A 21,105-nucleotide genomic window follows, 5' to 3' on the forward strand; every position below is an offset into this window, starting at 1 on the left:
CCTAAAAAACCCCCGTGTGCACGCCACACGTACTCTGCTACCCTAGTAGCTGCTTCCGGTGTGTAGTGCACGCCTGACCTGTCTAGGGGGGCCCTACAGTTCTCCACCCAATAACGGAGGTCGATGAATTTGCAACCATTATAGTCGCAGAGTCGTCTGAGCCTCTGGTTTAGACCCTCCACACGGCTCCAAACCAGAGGACCGCGATCGACTCTGGGCACTATGCTGCAGATATTAAGCTCAGCTTGCACTCCGCGTGCGATGCTGGTTGTCTTCACCAAATCAGCCAGCCGCCGGAAGGAACCAAGGATGGCCTCAGAACCCAAGCGGCAGGCGTCATTCGTTCCGACATGTGCTACTATCTGCAGCCGGTCACACCCAGTGCGTTCAATAGCTGCCGGAAGGGCCTCCTCCACATTACGGACGAGACCCCCCGGCAAGCACACCGAGTGCACACTGGCATTCTTCCCCGACCTACCCGCTATTTTCCTGAGGGGCTCCATAACCCGCCTAACGTTGGAGCTCCCTATAACTAATAGGCCCGCCCTCTGTGACTGTCGGGACCTTGCCGGAGAATCGGCCACTGGCCCAACAGGCGAGGCACCCTGTGGTGGCTCGGAAACGATGTCATCACCACTAGGAAGCACCCCGTACCTGTTGGAAAGGGGTAAGGCAGCTGCCACGCGGCCAGATCCCACCTTCGCCTTTCGGCCAGGCACGCGCGAGCCCACCACTGTCCGCCATTCACCCTGGAGTGATGGCTGACCGGTAAGATGCTCACTGCCGGAAGACGCAGCGACATCAGGGGTTCCATGTGATTCCAAGGCCACCGAAGTAGGCATAGGTCTCACCACAGTTGCCCCAACGCCACTACGAGCCGACGCCTGCGCCTCGAGCTCGATGAGCCTAACAGACAAAGCCTCCACCTGCCCCCGAAGAGTGGCCAATTCTCCTTGCGTCCGCTCACAAGCACACCGAGTGCACACTGGCATTCTTCCCCGACCTACCCGCTATATTGATTGAGTAAATGTTACTGTTTTCCACTCACAAAGTTCCATCTGGAAAAGATATTTTGCTGAGTACATGGACACGTTATGTTTGCGTAAAATATCCACAACTTTGGTTTGTGACTGTTTTTTTTATTTTGTATTTTTGCTCTTTAGTTGATCTGAGAACTTAGAGTAAGTCTACATCCATTCTCTGCAAATCACAGTTAACTGCCTGGCAGAGGGTTCATCTTATCACCTTCACAATAATGCTCTATTATTCCACTCTCGAACAGCGCCACGAGAAAACGATCACCTATATCTTTCCGTGCGATCTCTGATTTCAAATGGTTCAAATGGCTCTGAGCACTATGGGACTTAACTACTGTGGTCATCAGTCCCCTAGAACTTAGAACTACTTAAACCTAACTAACGTAAGGACATCACACACATCCATGCCCGAGGCAGGATTCGAACCTGCGACCGTAGCGGTCACGCGGTTCCAGACTGTAGCGCCTAGAACCGCACGGCCACTCCGGCCGGCTCTCTGATTTCCCTTATGTTATTATAATGATAGTTTCTTCCTGTCTACCCAAATATTTTCGCATTCGGAGGAGAAAGTTGGTGATTGAAATCTCGTCAGAAGATTCCGCTGCATCGAAAAGCGCCTGATGTTTTAAAAGATGCCCACAAAAAATTCTCTATCATTTCAGTGACATTCTCTCCCCTATTTCGCGATAATACAAAACGTGCTGCCCTTCTTTGAACTTTCTCGATTTACTCTGTCAGTTCTATCTGGAAAGGATTCCACACCGCGCAGCAGTATTCTAAAAGCGGACGGACAGGCGTAATGTAGGCAGTCTCTTTAGTAGATCTGTCACATTTCCTAAGTGTCCTACCAATAAATCGCAGTCTTTGGTTAGCCTTCCCCACATCATTTTGTATGTGTTCCTTCCAATTTAAGTTGTTCGTAATTGTAATTCCTAGGTATTTAGTTGAATTTACGGCCTTTAGATTTGACTGATTTATCGTGTATCGATGTTTAACGGATTACTTTTAGCACTCATGTGGATGACCTAACACTTTTCGTTATTTAGGCTCAATTGCCAATTTTTGCGCCGTACAGGTATCTTTTCAAAATCGTTTTACAATTGGTTTTGATCTTCTGATGACCATACAAGTCGATAAACGACAGCGTCATCTGCAAACGACCTAAGACGGTTGTTCATATGGTCTCCTAAAACGTTTATATAGATAAGGAACAGCAAAGGGCCTATAACATTATCTTGGGGAACGCCAGAAATCACTTCTGTTTTACTCGATGTCTTTCCGTCAATTACTACGAACTGTGACCTCTCTGACAGTAAATCACGAATCCAGCCACATAACTGAGACGATATTCCATAAGCACGCAATTTTACCAAAAGCCGCTTGTGTGGTGCAGTGTCAAAAGCCTTTTGGAAATCTAGAATTACAGAATCAGTTCGAAATCCCTTGTCAACAGCACTCAACACTTCGTGTGTGTAAAGAGCTAGCTGTGTTTCACAAGATCGGTGTTTTCTAAATCCGTGTTGATTGTGTGGGAATAGACCGTTCCCTTCGAGGTAATTCGTAATGTTCGAAAACAATATATGTTCCAAAATGCTGTTGCATATCGACGTTACTGATATGGTCCTGTAATTTAGTCTATCACTGCTATCGTCTTTCTTGAATACTGGTGCGACATGTGCAACTTTCCGGCCTTTGGGTACGGATCTCTCGTCGAGCGAGCGGTTGTGTATGATTATTAAGTAGGGAGCCATTGCATTCTCTAAAAGGAACCTAGTTGGTATACAATCTGAACTGCAAGATTTGCTTTTATTAAGTGATTTAAGTTGCTTTACTGCTCCGAGGATCTCTACTTCTGAGTTACTCATGTTGTCAGCTATTCTTGATTCGAATTCTGGAATATTTACTTCGTTTTCTTTGGTGAAGGCATTTCGGAACGCTGTGTTTAGTAACTCTGCTTTGGCAGCACTGTCTTCGATAGTACCTCCATTGCTATCGCCCAGTGAAGGCACAGATTGTGTCTTGCCGCTAGCATACTTCACATACGACCAGAATCTCTTTGGAGTTTCTGCCAGGTTTCGAAATAAAGCTCCGGCTTTGAAACAATTATAAGCATCTCGCATTGATATCCGCGCAAAAATTTGAAGCTTCTGTAAAAGTTCGCCAATCTTGGAGATTAGTGCTAGAGAAGTGTATGGTACAGTTCAATAACTTCTTGCTAGTGTTCATCACAGTATTGAAAGTAATCAGAACCAACGTATGGCGTACCAGCTATACCTCATTCATATTATATTTATGGATTTGGTCTTTTCCCTTAACCTAAGTTCATGTAGCATGAATTGTAGGATAGTGATATATCGCCTAACCTTTTTTGTCTGTGGTGTAATGTTAATGATTAAGCCGTGAGTGACAGAATTAACTCTTTAATTTACACGATGTATAAATTGCATGTAATGAGGCCAATAATTCTCGATCTTCCGTTCTAAATCCTTAGGTTTGTCCACTGTTCTCCTTTTTCATCTATTTCACTTTGTTTTATTATTCTATGTGCCTTAATCAATTTTAGTGTCACTGCTTTCAAATTATGTTAATGTAAATAGTGGCATGACTATGAAGAAAGAAGATAAACTTTGTTAAGAGAAACACACAAGGTGTGAGGTCAGGCAGACGTCAAAAACTGGCCAGCGCTCAATATGAAATCAGACTTGCTGAGGAGACAACACTGCTCGAACGGCTAGACGAGGACAATGCCCTCAGGCACCAAGGTGACTAGCAGAAGCTGGCATACTGCCAGAATGTTCGAGTACCTCCTAGAAGGTTTTCGAAGAATCTATAAGAAGATCTTCGGAAGAGTCAGGGGAAAACATCTCTTCGGGAAAACCTCGCACAAAATTCCCTGAAAAACCAGTGTATAAACGGCGAGTGCACAGGGCTCAATACGATGACATAGATGGAGTAATTACCAGGAAACACCTAAAAGCAGTAAACGCTCGAGTCGTCAGGAGCAGTCACTATAGAGTGACATTTTGCGATGATGGAGTAAAAACTACGAGAAGTATGTACACATTAGAGGGAGAACAACTGAGTTTCCAATAAGCAACCAGAAACAGATATTATCTTCATTTCTCTGCGTTTTAGAAAGCTCTGTAGAATCTATCACTACTAGTACCAATGACTACTAGTTGATATTTTCCATGTATCAGAATCTAAAAAGGAACAAGTGCTGTCTCGCACTTCTCTCCCATTGTGGTTGAAGTATTTTATTATGTACTGTCGGAGTGAGTTGCAAACAGAGCGTTCGCCTTCGATAGCAAGAAGTAGGACTCAGGAACTAGGGACTGTTGGAAAGAACTAACATATAGAGTGACAGGGTGTGTTACTTGAATTGCACAGATATAAAGCCAATGTAAGACACCTCTCCGAAAAAAGTTCAACTGTTAGGAAATAAATTGTTCTTACATTGAATCCTTAAATGTTTACACAATTGCTCACTTCCTACGAAATCAATAACTCCTCCTCTCCGTTTCGAGATCCCTTGTGGTAAACATGCTGGGAGACTTTCTACCTCTCACTCCGTTCTAGATAATTTAACGGGCCTCGGCCCACATTTTTATCTTGTCCTGACAGTACCACGCAGGCCACAACTTTGTCCAAAGCTGGTGATAGTGCCTGTACCACGACACGACGTAATAAAACATTATCTCTTTTCGCGATAAAGACTAATTATTTTATTACAGTTGAATTTATATCGCTTTTTTCCACATATGCTCTCTAAAATCTTTAAATAGGTGAACAATTTTGTCACTTGCTTTTGTCCCTCGATTAGCTATATAAATTCTCGTATACCTGATCGTTTGTGGACTACACGCTTTGAGTTATCAATTTCGCAAAGAACTTCTAAAATTCGGCAAAAAAAAAAAATTGGGCAGTGTATGATTTGTCATAAGCCACAGATTTTTTGCACTAAAACTTTATGATGCATAGTTATTGAAGGGAGCAGGGGCAAAATATAGGCAGCGAAAGGCAATTTACAATTTGTACAAAAACCACACGGTAGTTACAAGGGTTGAGGAGCATGAAGCAGTGGTTGAGAAGGGACTGATACAGGGTTTTAGCCTATCCCAGATGTTATTCAATCTGTACACTGTGCAAGCAGCAAAGGAGCCAAAGAAAAATTTGGAGTAGAAATTAAAGTTCAGGGAGAACACTGAGGTTTGCCATTGACATTGTAGTTCTCTTAGAGACAGCAAAGGACTTGGAAGAGCAGTTGAACGGAATGGACAGCGCCTTGAAAGGACGATATTAGACGAATATCAGAAAACGCAAAAAATGATAATGGAATAGAGTATAGTTAAATGACGTGATGCTGAGGGAATTAGATTAGGAAATGAGACACTTAAAGAAGTAGATGTGTTTTGCTATTTGGGCAGCAAAATAACTGAAGATGAGCAAAGCAGAGAGGATATACACGCATCAAAAATGGTTCAAATGGCTCTAATCACTACGGGACTTAACATCTGAGGTCATCAGTTCCCTGGATTTAGAACTACTTAAACCTAACTAATCTAAGGACATCACACACATCCATGCCCGAGGCAGGATTCGAGCCTGCGACCGCAGCAGCAGCGCGGTTCCACACTGAAGCGCCTAGAACCGCTAAGCCACAGAGGCTGGCAATACACACATCAAAAAAAGTTTTGCATCACTACGGTTCCCAGAACTTCTGAAGATAGACGTTGGCTGTGGATATAGTATCACAGACGAAGTCCCTTTGACTGTTCACAGGTGTGATTAAACCCGGCCAAAGATGTAAACAACCATGCATGAGCAGCGCATATTAGAGAGAGGGGGTTCGAAAGCCGATCAGTTCCAGTCATTCCACCAAGAAGAACGTACACGTCTCGTGTTGTCTGTAGTTCAACCATGCCTAGTCAATACCGCGGTTCGATCGCATCCGCATTGTTACTTTGTGCCAGAAATGGCTCTCAACAAGGAAAGTGTCCAGGCGATGTTGTTCTGACACGGAGATACAGAGAGACATGAACTGTTGATGACATGCCTCGCTCAGGCCGCCCAAGGGCTACTACTGCAGTGGATGACCGCTACCTACGTATTATGGCTCGGAGGAACACTGACAACCACGCTACCATGTTGAATAATGCTTTTCGTGCAGCCACACGACGTCGGTTGCGACTCAAACTGTGCGCAATAGGCTGCATGATGCCCAACTTTACTCCCGACGTCCATGGCGAGGTCCATCTTCGCAACCACGACACCATTCAGCCCTGTACAGATGGGCCCAAAAACATGCCGAATGGACCGCTCAGGATTGGCATTACGTTCTCCCCACCGATGAGTGTCGCATATGCCTGCAACTGGACAATCATCGGAGACGTGTTTCGAGGAAACCCGGTCACGCTGAACGCCTTAGACACACTGTCTAGCGAGTGCAGCAAGATGGAGGTTCCCTGCTGGTTTGGAGTGGTTGTATGTAGGGCCGACGTACGCCGCTGGTGGTCATGGAAGGCGCCGTAACGGCTGTATCATACATGAATGCCATCCTGCGACCAATAGTGCAATCATATCGGCAGCATATTGACGAGGCATTCGTTTTCATGGACTACAATTCGCGCCCCTATCGTGTGAATGACTTCTTTCAGGATAACGATATCGCTCGACTAGAGTGGCCAGCATGTTATCCAGACATGAACCCTATCGAACATGCCTGGGATAGATTGAAAAGGGCCCTTTATGGACGACGCGACCCACCAACCACTCTGAGGGATCTACGCCGGAACGCCGTGGAGGAGTAGGACAATCTGGACCAACAGTGCCATGATGAGCTTGTGGATAGTATGTCACGACGGATACAGTCATGTATCAATGCAAGAGGGGGTGCTTCTGGGTATTAGAGGTACCGGTGTGTACAGTTATCTGGGCCACCACCTCTGAAGGTCTCGCTGTATGGTGGTACAACATGCAATGTTTGGGTTTCGTGAGCAATAAAAAGGGCGGAAACGATGTTTCTGTTGATGTCTATTCCAATTTTATGTACAGGTTCCGGAACTCTCAGAACCGAGGTGATGCAAAACTTTTTTTGGTCTGTGTAAAATGTAGACTGGCAATGGCAAGAAAAGCGTTTCTGGAGAAGAGAAATGTGTTAGCATCGAATGTAGATTTAAGTGTTAAGAAGTTATTTCTGAAGGTTTTTGTAAGGAGTGTAGCCGTATAAGGAAGTGAAACATGAACGATAAACAGTTTACACAAAAAGAGAATAGAAGCTTTTAAAACATGGTGCAACAGAAGAATGTTGAGGACTGGACGAGTAGATCTAGTGACTATTGAGAAGGTAATGAATAGAATAGGGGAGAAAAGAAATTTGTGGGACAACTTGACCGATAGAAGGGATCGCTTGACAGAACACGTGCTTAGGCATCAAGGTATCACCTTTTTAGTAATCGTGGGAAGCGTGGGTGGTGGTGGGGAGTAAACATAGTGGAGGTAGATTAAGACACAGTAACCAGATTCGGAAGGATGTAGATTGTAAATCACATACAACCGTTCGGTGACCGAAAGATCCGTACCCAAAGACTGGAAAATTGCAAAGGTCCTACCAGTATTCAAGAAGGGTAGCAGGTGTAATTCATTAAATTACAGACCCATGTTATTAACTTCGATGTGCAACAGAATTTTTTCAACATATGTTGTATTCGGACATTATGCATTACCTCGAAAAGAACCGTCTATTGACACACAGTCAACATGGATTTAGAAAACATAATTCTTGTGAATCACAACTAGCTCTTTACTCAGACGAAGTGCTGACTGCTATTGGCAAGGGATTTCAAATTGATTCGTATTTCTAGGTTTCCACAAGGCTTTTGACATTGTACCACACAAGCAGCTTATAGTGAAATTGCGTGCTTATGGAATATTGTCTCCGTAATGTGACGGGATTCGTGATTTCCCGTCAGAGAGGTCACAGTTCATATCAGTTGACCAGCGAGTAAACAGAAGTGATTTCTGGCGTTCCCCAAGGTAATGTTATAGGCCCTATGCTATTACTTATCTATATAAACGATTTAGGAGACAATCTGAGCAACCGTCTTAGGTTGTTTGCAGATGACGTTGTCGTTTATCGACTAGTCAAGTCATCAAAAGATCAAAACAAATTGTAAAACGATTTTGAAAAAATATCTGTATGGTGTAAAAATTTGCGATTGTCCATAAATAACGAAAAGTATTAGGTCATCCACATGAGTGCTAAAAGGAAACCGTTAAACTTCGATCACATGATAAATCAGTCAAATCTAAAGGTCGTAAATTCAACTAAGTACCTAGGAATTACAATTACGAAAAACTTAAATTGGAAGGAACACATACAAAATGATGTGGGGAAGGCTAACCAAAGACTGCGATTTATTGGTAGGACACTTAGGAAATGTGACAGATCTACTAAAGAGACTGCCTACATTACGCTTGTCCTTCCGTTTTTAGAATACTGCTGCACGGTGTGGGATTCTTACCAGATAGAACTGACAGAGTAAATCGAGAAAGTTCAAAGAAGGGCGGCACGTTTTGTATTATCGCGAAATACTGGAGAGAGTGTCACTGAAATGATACAGGATTTTGGGTGGGCATCATTAAAACAAACGCGTTTTTCGTTGCAGCGGAATCTTCTGACGAGATTTCAATCACCAACTTTCTCCTCCGAATGCGAAAATATTTTGCTACACAGGGAGAAACTATCGTCATAATAAAATAAGGGAAATCAGAGATCGCACGGAAGGATATTAGGTGTTAGTTTTTTCTGCGCGCTGTACGGGATTGGAATAACAGAGAATTAGTGGGAAGGTGATTCGATGAACCCTCTGCCAGGCACTTAAATGTGATGTGCAGAGACCCATGTGGATGTAGGTGTAGATGTACCATATTGGACTCGAGACTGGCCTATAGAACACGCCTTGCTACTTGACGTAGTTACTAGATAATGTAGGTTTACTTTTATCTTCATTACAAATGTGGCAGTACGTGGCGATTAAGAGTTTCCATTAAAAAAGTACACACACCAGCTGGGACTGAGTTCCTGCAGTCCTGACTCTGAAAGACACAACTGTCGATCAGGTATTATTGCAGCCACATGTACTTTTACTAAAACGATGATGCCTCTCTTAGAAACTCAGAAATGGTGGAATTATTCAGCTTTCAGGTGCCACTAGATCCTCTTCTGTGACCATTTGGTGTGCAAAAGAAGGCCTGAAATTATTAAATATTCAGATATCTTAGCCAGTCAGTGCTGCACCTTCAGGATGATTGGATTATTTCTCATTTACAATCTTTCTGATTGGTTTAACCCCGTCTCAGGCTAGCAGTAATATGCTTTTTGCAATATTTGTAAAGCTAATGTCATACGGAACATCCCTCACATTGTCTTAAGGGAGTACCCCAACACATGTGCAGTTTCGAGCAGTTGTGACTTAATCACATGCCATCACCTTTATGAATGAAGGGAGTATCCCAAATTCCACACAGTTCAGAGCGCCTTGGGACAATCACATTACATTAATGAATGTACTTTCTCCCTCCTCAGGGAGTATCTCAACTCCAGTGCAGTTCAGGGCCCCTCGTGACTTAATCGCATATCATGTTCTTAATGAATACAGAGAGTATCCCAACTCTCATGCGGTTCAGAGCACCATGTGACTTAATGACGTACCGTCACCTTAATTAATTTCCCTTCTCATTCCTAACACAGTAGCCCAATCTCCGTGCAGTTGACAGTGCCTTGAGACTTAACCACATTGTGCTATCTTAATGAATGATGGCAATATCCTAACTTAAACGCCGTTTGGAGCACTTCGTGACTTAATCACACACCAATACTTTAATGAATGTCCTTTCTCCTTCCTAAGGGAGTCACCCATCTGTTGTGCTGTTTGGAGTGGCTCATGACATAATCACATACTGCCACTTTAGTGAACGTCCTTTCTCCAGTCTAAAAATCGCAGCAAACCTTTATAAAATCATCGTTATACCGATATCTACTCTGATCTGTGGAAGATCCCAATGATTTTTCTGTTCTCAAAAATGACATTATCCCTACAACCGACTAACTAGTCTTCAGTGAGGTCCATGAATCCATCTTCTCTAAATGAATTCAGAAACGTCTTGAACAATACATTCCTCTTCCCACAACTCAGTGTGGCTACTGTTCCAGTTTCTCTCTTTATAATTAAGTCCTCCATCACGTCCAGCTCATATACCAATAACTAAACTAGAGTCAGCTTTGTGATGTTAGCCACTCTAAGCGAAAAACATGTTTGTTCAGCTCCATATTTTTGTGAGATATACTGACATTGCAGTGTTTATCTTAAACATACTACATCTACATCTACATGATTACTCTGCTATTCACAATAAAGTGCCTGGCAGAAGGTTCAATGAACCGCCTTCAAGCTGTCTCTGTACCGTTCCACTAGTGCTAGGGCTAGTGCAAAACGAGATAAAAGAACCAACAAAGTGCAAAATCAATGCAAATGACACGTTTATTAATTTATATTTACGTATATAAGCTAGATTCTGATATCTCCTTTATGTCCGAATAAAATCCCGTTTCTCAGATAAAAGCTCCACGAAAACGTTGGTCCAAAAGCTTGATGTAAATTTTGAACGTCTTTTTCGTATTGATTGTATCACAGCTTGTGTGTGTGTGTGTGTGTGTGTGTGTGTGTGTGTGTGTGTCAGGATGTATAGGGTAATACGGTATCATATGTTGTAATCTTGTGTTTTTAGAAACTTTTGGCCTCAGTGTGTGTGTGAATTCCTAAGGGACCAAACTGCTGTGGTCATCGGTCCCTAGACTTACACACTACTTAAACTAACTTATGCTAAGAACAACACACACACACGCCCGAAGGAGGACTCGAACTTCCGGCGGGAGGGGCCGCGCAGTCCGTACATGACGCCTCAAACAGCCCGGCCACTCCGCGCGGCACTTTTGGCCACAGTATTCTTGTTCAAAACCTGTATTTACCTAGCTTCATTTTATATTTACGCAAAGAACGCATATTTTTGAGACTTTTTGAACACTGCAAAGCAATATTTTCGAGAATTCATAGTAATCGGCATCTGTGATTTACAGTTACTATAAATAATTCACATATGTTGTCACGCTGTAAGTTAACGCTGTTATCGAATTTATTAGTGACCATAACCTTAAAATCGTTTTATAGGAAGAGTAAATTTTGTACCTAGTTTTTCTGTTGTCAGAATATATATCTCCCATCGGCTATTAATCGCTTCAGTTATAAAAGGCTACTGGTTACACTTGTAGCATATCAGACCCATAAATTAAAAGAGAATCTGAAAGCTTATTTTAAAGATACTTGTTCACTGTTCTGTAAAATATTACACCAGGTGCAATGCAGCCCCACTGTGTTCGTTCTTCCTAGGAACAGGATGAGCTAGTTGCTGTTCGTAAGCAACTGGAAATCGCCCTGGCTACTATCAAGCGATTGGGGACTGCTGTGAATGGGTGCGTTCCTGGGGCTACTGAGAGCCATGTACCAGAGATACCGAAGTTACCTCAAAGTAATACCTTCTCCTGTGGATACAGTCTCTTCTGCAAGAAATACAGGACCTGTCATTACTCCTCCACTTGAGCGTGAGTTGCATGTCAATTCTAGGTGTAGGCATCCTGCACAGTAGAAACAGGACCATGGAGAACTCAGGATATTACACTCATCTCCATTACCAGCAAGTTCTAGGTGCTGTCTTACACTGACACCGAAACTGAACCAAAGAGACACACTTGGCCTGTTGGTTAACATGCTATGGTCCCGCGTCAGGGAGAGGCCAGCACAAAATTAATCTATTAATCGTCGGAAGTTCAAACACAGGGTAAATAATGGTACCCCTTAGGGAAATGGTAACAACGGATGGGAAGGAACACCATATGCATGGGTTTGGCTGGAAACCTCATTCAACATGCTGAAGACGCTATTCCCTTAGCCACTGGCGAGCAGAGTGTAACCAACTACAGAATGTATCACACATAGGGACAAATGATACCTGTCGTCTCAGATCCGAGGTTATACTTGGATCATTTCAGAAAGTTAAAAATACTATCCTTGAGCATAGAGTTTCAACGAGGCTCACAGTCTGAAGCATCGTCCCCAAAACAGATGGTGGCCTCCTCGTTCCAATAGGAGTAGTAGGCTTCAACCTGAGACTGTGAAGGCTCTGTGACAAGCTAGGCTGTAAGTTCCTACAAACCATAGTGTTGAGAACTCTAAGGTCCCCTGTAAATGGGTCAGGTGCGCACTACACATCAGAGGCTGCTGCCAAGGTACCTGACTGTGTTTGGCGTGAACACAAGGTTGTTTTTAATAAAAGAGTCTAAATCCAGTCCATATAACGAGAGCTGTAGGAGACCCAGGAGTATTAGTCCAAGATCCAAAGAAATGCTCCCATATGCGAGCGTAATAAAAGCCTAGTGGTTAACTGCTGAAGCATATGCAAGAAAGTGCCAGACTTGAAGCGCTCCAGAAGGTACTGAAGTTCACATAATACTTGTTACAAAAAGGTGATTACAACCTGATGTTGACAACAGTGAGATTTTTGGGAAATATTTTAGCACATGACGAAACCATAGGCTAGTGAAAAATCGGTGTGGTGTATTTATCGGGATTGACAAGAAACTCAAATCCACTGAGATAAAAAAAACTGAAGCCACATACGACATTGTTTTGGCAAGGCTCAGCACAAGAGGAGGGGATAAAATTATTGTTGGATACTTCTATTGACCATCTGACTCGTCTCCTAATGTAACTGAAAGCTTTAGAGGCAACCTTAGTTTGTTTACATGTTAATTCCCCAATCATACTGCCATCATCAAAGGAGACTTTGATCATCCAACAGTCAATTGGAATATTTATAGTTTTCTTAGTACTGGGGGGTGCAACGTTACTAAATGCTTTCTCTGAAAACTAACTAGAACCCCACTCATCATGGAAATGTAGTACATCTAATGGTATCAAATAGAGCTGACGTCTTTAAGAATATCCACATCGAAACTGCTATCAGTGGCTATGAGGCACTTGCAGCAACAATAATTACCAACGTAAAAATGGCAAACGGAAATTAGCGGAATGGTCTATATTTTCAGTAAACTACGTAAAGAAGGAAGGAGTTTACGGCCACTTAATGCCGAGGTTATCAGTGGAGGTAAATAAGCACTAGTGTGATATCTGAAGGAGGAACTTGAAACTCTTAGCTCAGGACAGCAGTCTGTAGAGGAACTATGGATCAGGTTTAAAAGAATACGATGATGATGATGATATCTGGTTTGTGGGACGCTCATCTGCGTGGTTATAGCTGCCCATATAAATTCCTAAATTTTACACTGTCCAGTCTCGCCACTTCGGTGAATGATGATGAAATAACAAGGGCAACACTACCACCCAGTCCCAGGCGGAGAAAATCCCCCAGCCGCCCGGGTATCGAACCTAGGACACCATGATCCAGAGGCAGACATGATAGCCACTAGACCACGAGCTACGGACCAAAAAGACTAGTTGACCATGCTCTGGATATATATGTACCCAGTAGAACAGTGAGTGATGAGAGGGACTGTCCATGGTATACAATGGCTGTAAAGGAACTTATCAAGAAACAGAGACCACTGCAGTAGTGGGGCAAAGTTCGTACCACCCCACATTGCATTCTTGCCAAATTTATTGAAGATGATGGATCCAAGATGGCAGCGATAGATGTGGCTATGTTGCATTGACGTCATGGTATGAAGTACAAATTTTGGTGGGAAAACAAGTCAATTGGGCTACCGCCGCTAACCTAAGACCCTGCCCCCTCCTCACTCCCAGAAAATGACAGAAGTTCAAATTTTGATGGAAGAAAGGTCAATTGGTCTTCCTCCGCTAACCTAAGAAAATGGCGGGCAAATAGGTCACTTGGGCGACCGCCACCTCTTTCTTGGAATTGGTGCAAATAGGACTCAGCCTGTGCTAGGCTGCAGAAGAGAGGAAGGAGTGTACTTTATTTATTTTGGAACAGTTAATTTAGGGATGGATTTCAAGTAGTTTATTTATTACCATGATACAAAACACTCGCTCTGATGTGCTTGGAGCCACACTACATAGCCTACAGATCAGCAAACTACTCATAAATTACCGAAATAATGCAGTACACTGATGTGCAGACACGAAAACAACTCGTAAATTGTCAAAATAATGCATGTAAAAAGCTCTGCGGACACGCTCACTAATTGAAAACTGTCGAAATAATGTAGTACACAGCATACAGAGCTGCAAACTACTCGTAAATCATCGAAATAATGTAGTTCACTGATGTACAGACACGCAAACAACTCGTGAATTGTCAAAGTAATGCATGTAAAAGGCTCAGCAAACACACTCACTAATTGTAAACTGTCGAAATAGTGCATTGCACAACCTACAGACCTCTTCTTCACAAAATAATGCAACAGACACATCCGCTATTGGTAAAAGTGTCTTGCTGGCCCCATATGAGAGACGCAACTGGGCGGTGCGCACGTGTTTCCTGTTGCAGGCGCGATGTCTTTCTACCTGTGGTCCAGTGAAGATCTAATTGCTGAGCGACTCACCATCGTAGGCATAGCTAAAAGATTCTAAATGTTATACTGATGTCACATATATATTTAAATAACAGACAAGTCTTCCTCTGAATGCACTATAGAAATCTGTTGCAATGCTTCCCAGAATAGCACAGGGTGCATTGTTCCTACCGATCCTAACGGAACATGCAAGATGCCTCTAGCCACACACGTGTTTACTGATGCATAGCTGCAAGTTCAGCGTCAAGTGAGAGAGGATTGACTAGCTACTCACCATCGCAAGTGCAGCTAAAGAGTTCCCAATGTTCTACTGACATCAGATGGCTATCGAAATAAGAGCCAAGTCTACCTCTCGGAAATAGTAAAGTGTCACAGAAATAGTTAACAGTCGTTTTTGTAGGAGCTTCCGTGATGTCTCAGCTTACATGCAAAAAAATTCTTGCCCTAACACGAGTTTTTTACGAAAATAACTCAGAATAACACGTCCCAAGCTACCCTTTCTGGAAATAATAATGTCCTGCTTTCAACATACGTCTCAGAAATGGTAAACGTTCCCACCACTATGTAGAGGCTCCTACGTGCCAGCACAAAGGGTGTCTTGTGAATGAATGGAGCATTCTGATTGGCTCTTACTGAATTTACCCGACAGACTGCTGGTGCTGCCAATGTGGGAGCACCGTCCACCATTTTCTTCTGCAAAACTATTTTGTACAGATCGCCATATTGCACTGACAGTTAAACCCTGCAAAAGTGGTCTACAGATCGTCAAATACGGAAAGACACTTGCTCAATTACAATGCTCTGCCACTGAGGATGGAAGCTTGAATATTAAGGCGTGAAACTGATTTAAAACCCGGCAATATATCACCACGTATCATGTCGATGTAATAAACATACAATTCGTATCCTGCGCCATACAAATTCGACCCTTCTGCATCATTCATATAGCTATCGACAGCCAGACATCCGTATATATACTGCAAAGACAGACAGCGTAAGCACATACGCAGTATATACCCATCGCAGCACTAGATATTTCCGCCGACCGGAGTGGCCGCGCGGTTCTAGGCGCTTCAGTCTGGAACCGCGCGGCCGCTACGGTCGCAGGTTCGAATCCTGCCTCTGGCATGGATGTGTGTGATGTTCTTACGGTAGTTAGGTTTAAGTAGTTCTAAGTTCTAGGGGACTGATGACCTCAGCTGTTAAGTCCCATAGTGCTCAGAGCCATTTGAACCATTTGAACTAGATATTTCCCGTGAGGTAGGGCGGTCATCCAATGCTGCCGACAGTCACAAGTCATCCGCCCCCGACTCGTGACCAGAGCGCCCTCAGTGGACCAAAATCACTCTCCGAACTGTTGTACAAAGTCAGGACCAGTTCCGCCTCAGCACAAAGGCGTTACTGTTTCTGGCCCCGACCTGGCTGCTTGCTTTCTACACCCATCTCCATGCTTTGTGATTACAAGAACACATGCAACTTCACATGGTTTGCCAGACCGAAGTTACTCTTCGACCTGTTGTACAAAGTTGGGGTCGGTTCCCCTCGGCAAAAATGCATTACTGTTTCTGGCCCCGACCTGCTTGCTTTCTACACCCATCTACAGACTCTGAGATTACAAGAACATTCACATGGTTTGGCAGAATATCATACCATTTTAGCGATACTTCTCGATATCAAGCACATAGCAATATCGTTTACTTAGCAGTATCGTTTTCGCAGTATAATTTCTAAGATCTAGACTGGAAATTATTACTCATGAAACTCAAAACTTTAGCGAGGTGGAGCATGGTGTAAACCACAGATTAACTAGAAACTGATTTCGTCTGCGAAGACTTTTACATGAAACCTCGACAAAAATAGAGAAAACTGATATTTCCACTCTCAAATACCGATGCCAATGATATAACAGATTCCAAATCATCTTTATAATTTACAAAGTCGACTAAGGTGTTTCTCGTGTCTAGAGAACCAGCAAACGTGTCTTTCACCCATCTTTCACCTGCTAGATGTGCACACCACAGTCGATGTTACCTCAACCAAATAAAGAAAGGAAATATGCAGAAGCAGTCAACCAGACGACTTACATGAGGGAGAATAATGGCCAAGCACAAACACACGTCCTTATTGAATCCACTCAAATTTCCACACAATCACGAAGGCTGTTCAACACATAGTAAGTATTAGTTCACTATTCGGTCGTCTAGTGGACGACGCGGTTATGTCAGCTATATTCCTGATCCCAACAGGCCTTTCCATTCGGTCGGCTCCTGCCTTTAGTGGGAAACATAAATCACTCCCGCCATGGGCCACATCCCCCACATGCCACGCACCCCTAGACAGAGTCGTCCTAGGATACTGGCTACATACATATTTTATCAGTATACTTGCACTTAAATATTACGATCGCTGTCTCAATTGGATGACATTCGACAATGAGCGAAGTATCGGAAATATACCCTGCTGACGGCTTTGTTGCCCTGGAAATAGAAATATCTGTACCATTCTTATGACTTGATATACTTTTCCCTTTAGTATCACAGTATTCCACGTCAGATCCATACCTTTCTTACGACTGGACGTAGTCATTTCCTTTGCACATGTCGGAACACACAAACATACCTTATAAGCCTGGTGCTTAACACGAACCTATTTGCATCCCCCACTACTAGCAAGGGAACCTCCCCATCGCACCTCCCCTCAGATTTAGTTATAAGTTGGCACAGTTCCACACAACTTCTTCCTGTTTTCTCAATTGATCTGTGTTCAGTTTTTCAAGGCCTATCCACTGTGACAACTTATAACTAAATCTGAGGGGGCTGCGATGGGGAGGTTCCCTTGTAAGTATAATACATCGCCAATAACCGATTGCTGGCGATACGAAATAATACCAACCGAAAATTAGCGATTGGTGGACATGTCTCATAAGTTTTGCTTGCGAGTGGTACCACTGTGTTTTAGAAAGATAGGTGTAGCCATCATATAAACCGTCAGATGTTAAAAAACACGATCACAGCAACTTCTGTTTGTCACTGTTACAAGTGGTCTTGGTTCTATAGGTACACACAAGTATCCATGTTAAAAGCTATACTGGCTTTATAAACCGAGGTACGGTACTACCTCCAAATGGTCTTAGCAGACAAATACTGCAACACTAAATACAGATGGTGATTGGCGGAGTGTACATTATCAGACCAATAGTGAGGTTACACATCGCCGACGCTGCAACCTCGTAATAAAATTACCAAATTTAGAAAGTGATTCGGCTAAGGAACATGGTATGAAACAGGTATTTACAACTCCCTCATGCCGCCGCTAGATATTTCTCCAGTATTTGTAACACATTCTGTCTCGATGCCATGTCAGAGGTTTGATGATATATCAACCGGGTTATAGGCGATGGTTGATTGAGAAGGATCACAAACAGTAGATGGTGTGCTGATTGAAGTCGTAAGAAATGTACACTAGCTTTTCCGGTAGAAATGATGTCTATGATTTGGAATCAAGTTTTTCCATTCAACCACATACCTGCGTTGTATCTGATGGAGAAGTCCTTTAATGATTACAGCCACTAGTGAATCATATTTCTGGCACTCTCTCGATACGAGTCAGATGTTTAGAATCTGTATGTTACAGTAAAATTCCAACTTGGCTTTTTAGGCAATCCGTATGTCTGTTGCAACCACTGCCATTCCTGCAGCTTTGCGCATGTGAAAGTTCCAGCTGAAGTTGGAACTGAGCAGAATTCGGAGAGAACTATATCTACCACCTGTTGTAACCTGGTAGAAACAGTGTGACCTGAGTTAGTGCAACAGGACCATGTTTTGACCATTCGGTGGAAATGGGAACATGTTGTCGTAGTTCCGCCAACAGTGTATGATATGTAAAGTCTGCGCCAAATGAAGCCTGCTCCTGCAACACGATGTAGTATAAAAGACAGTACAAGAACTGAGAGAAGGACGAGGACATTGCTACTGCATTGTGGTGCATCCCCAAACTACATACAGGTACTACAGTCCAATGCAGATCCGTTTCCCTCACGGCACATTCACGTGTATTATCCCAACATGCTATCATTGTTATTCTGTACCACCCAACAGAGAAAAATTACGAACTATAAAAGCTCCACTAACTTCATCCAACAGAGAACTCTATAAGATTTTTACCGCATCTCTCTCCCCCCATATATCGAAAACAAATACCGTCTGTGTGCTGACATTGAGTACATGTGAAGATCCTATTAAATATACAGGTATCGATGCATTGCACAGAGCAGTGTAAAGTTGTGTCGCCTGTACTGTAGGAAGATGACTATATCCCACAAACTATACTATAAATCTCAAGAGACGCTCCCTGTGATGCTGTGTCATTGTCTGAAACATTGTTTTTCCTGTCGTAATACGCTTTGTACACTGCCATACATTTTGTTTTTTGTGCCACGACTTTGAGGTCTGTGTCAGGTACTAAACTGACATTAACACGTTCTGATCCATTGCTTTTCGCACAAAACTAGACGTCACACGCTGTAAATCATGTTGTTACTGCTGATACCATAACACACAACACACACTGGATGCATTCTTGCATTCTTAGGTAAAATTATAGACTGAAACGCCGCCTCGCACTGTCTTTGACTAACCCACCCTGCAGCACTGTTACCGATTTAAACTGCAGCTGACCTGAAGTAGACCGCTACTCTCTACGTCTCGTGAATGAATGGAGTGGTGTATAGTAGTAGACCTGAAAGTGTTGTGATGTAATAGCACACGGCTGAGAAGAACAAGAGACGGGTGGTTTTTATGCATGCTGGAGCTCCAGACAGATGGTGTTCGAAGCATTTCTTCGTAAATCAACCATGTTATCAACTCTAAAGTATTGTTCTAGTGTCAGGGATCAGTACCGGGAAGGTATTGGTAAGAGAGAACATAAACACACACACTCCTAAGGCTACACGATTCCACACTTAAAACAGGCTATACTGTTAGATCGCTGACTTTGAGTCGTATGGAATGTAACGCTGTTAATATTCCAATGTAAGAAATATATTTCCACCGCATGATATACATCCTACTTGCAGGTTCCTCTATGATAAACTATAGTAACAAACCGTAAAATGAAAAAGAACTACTTCCTTAAAACATCGGTTCTGCGTGATACAAGCACAATAGAGCTTTTCAGAGATGTATAGCATCCACTGTTCGTATCCGATCACGGTTCAGAAATTATACTACGCCTGCATCAGTCCTATATAAAATGATCGTTAGTAACGGAGAATACCTCTTATAAGGAAATAGATAAACGCATAGCAGCGGCGTTTGACACGTGAAATTACACGTCATGCCGCCACTAACTCTGTCAACAAGACATCTGTCAACCACATGTATACACGGGGATTGCAGTGCCTCACAAACATCTATCGCTAACTTAGTTATGAAACTGAAGTATCGATTTTATACCCAAGATGCGACAGGGGATGGATTACATAGCACAAATCTTCGTTCGTTTAGAGGAATGTGTCGTAACAGGATGGTCACATTTCATCACACATGAGATGGAAGTCCTCTGATGATATCGTCGACGTAATGCTGCACTGTAAGGGTGCCACAGATGACAACCAAAGAGGCCCTCCTATAAAATAAAATGGCACCCCACATCACTGCTCCTTGCTGTCGAGCCACATGGCTGGTGACAGTCAGACTGGTATTCCACCGTAGTCTGGGACGTCTCCAGACACCGACTTCTATCCCATTCTTGTTAAATTTTTTTTGTCTTACAGTGTATCTGTAAGGTAAGGAATTTTCGGCTGTGTTAGCTCCTCTTTTAAATATTATTTATCGTAAATCCATCGGCCAAAGAAATGTGCCCAGTAGTTGGAAGAAACCCCAGATCATACCTGTAAACAAGACGGGTATGAGAACGGAGCCACAAAATTGCCGTACAGTATCCTTGAGATACATTTATTGTAGAATCTTAGAACATATTCTGAGCTCAGATGTAATGCAGAACCATCGGCAGATGTACAAGTAACTTCAGATGTGCCCCAGAAAGTGTGTTGGGTTCTTTGAGAGTATAAATGTAAACCTGAATATATCCTTCCTTCTTTCTGTTGTCAGATATCGACAATTTTGAGGACCACAAATAGCATTCCAGCTTCATATTAAAAACTCCAATGATATTCAGTTACAGACAGTTAGGTCCGAACACTTATACCACATTTTCCCATCGAACTACAGGCGCTACACAGGATCCATCCCATCGATGATCTTTTGAATCCTCTACATATCTGCCTTCTCAGAATATGCCTCCCAGTAGATGCTGATGACAACACCTTCTTTCCTATCCATTCATCCAAAAAAATGGTTCAATTGGCTCTGAGCACTATGGGACTTAACTTCTGATGTCATCAGTCCCCTAGAACTTAGAACTACTTAAACCTAACTAACCTAAGGACATCACACACAT

This window comes from Schistocerca serialis, chromosome 3, assembly GCF_023864345.2.
Source record: "Schistocerca serialis cubense isolate TAMUIC-IGC-003099 chromosome 3, iqSchSeri2.2, whole genome shotgun sequence".
In the NCBI taxonomy this organism is placed as follows: domain Eukaryota; kingdom Metazoa; phylum Arthropoda; class Insecta; order Orthoptera; family Acrididae; genus Schistocerca; species Schistocerca serialis.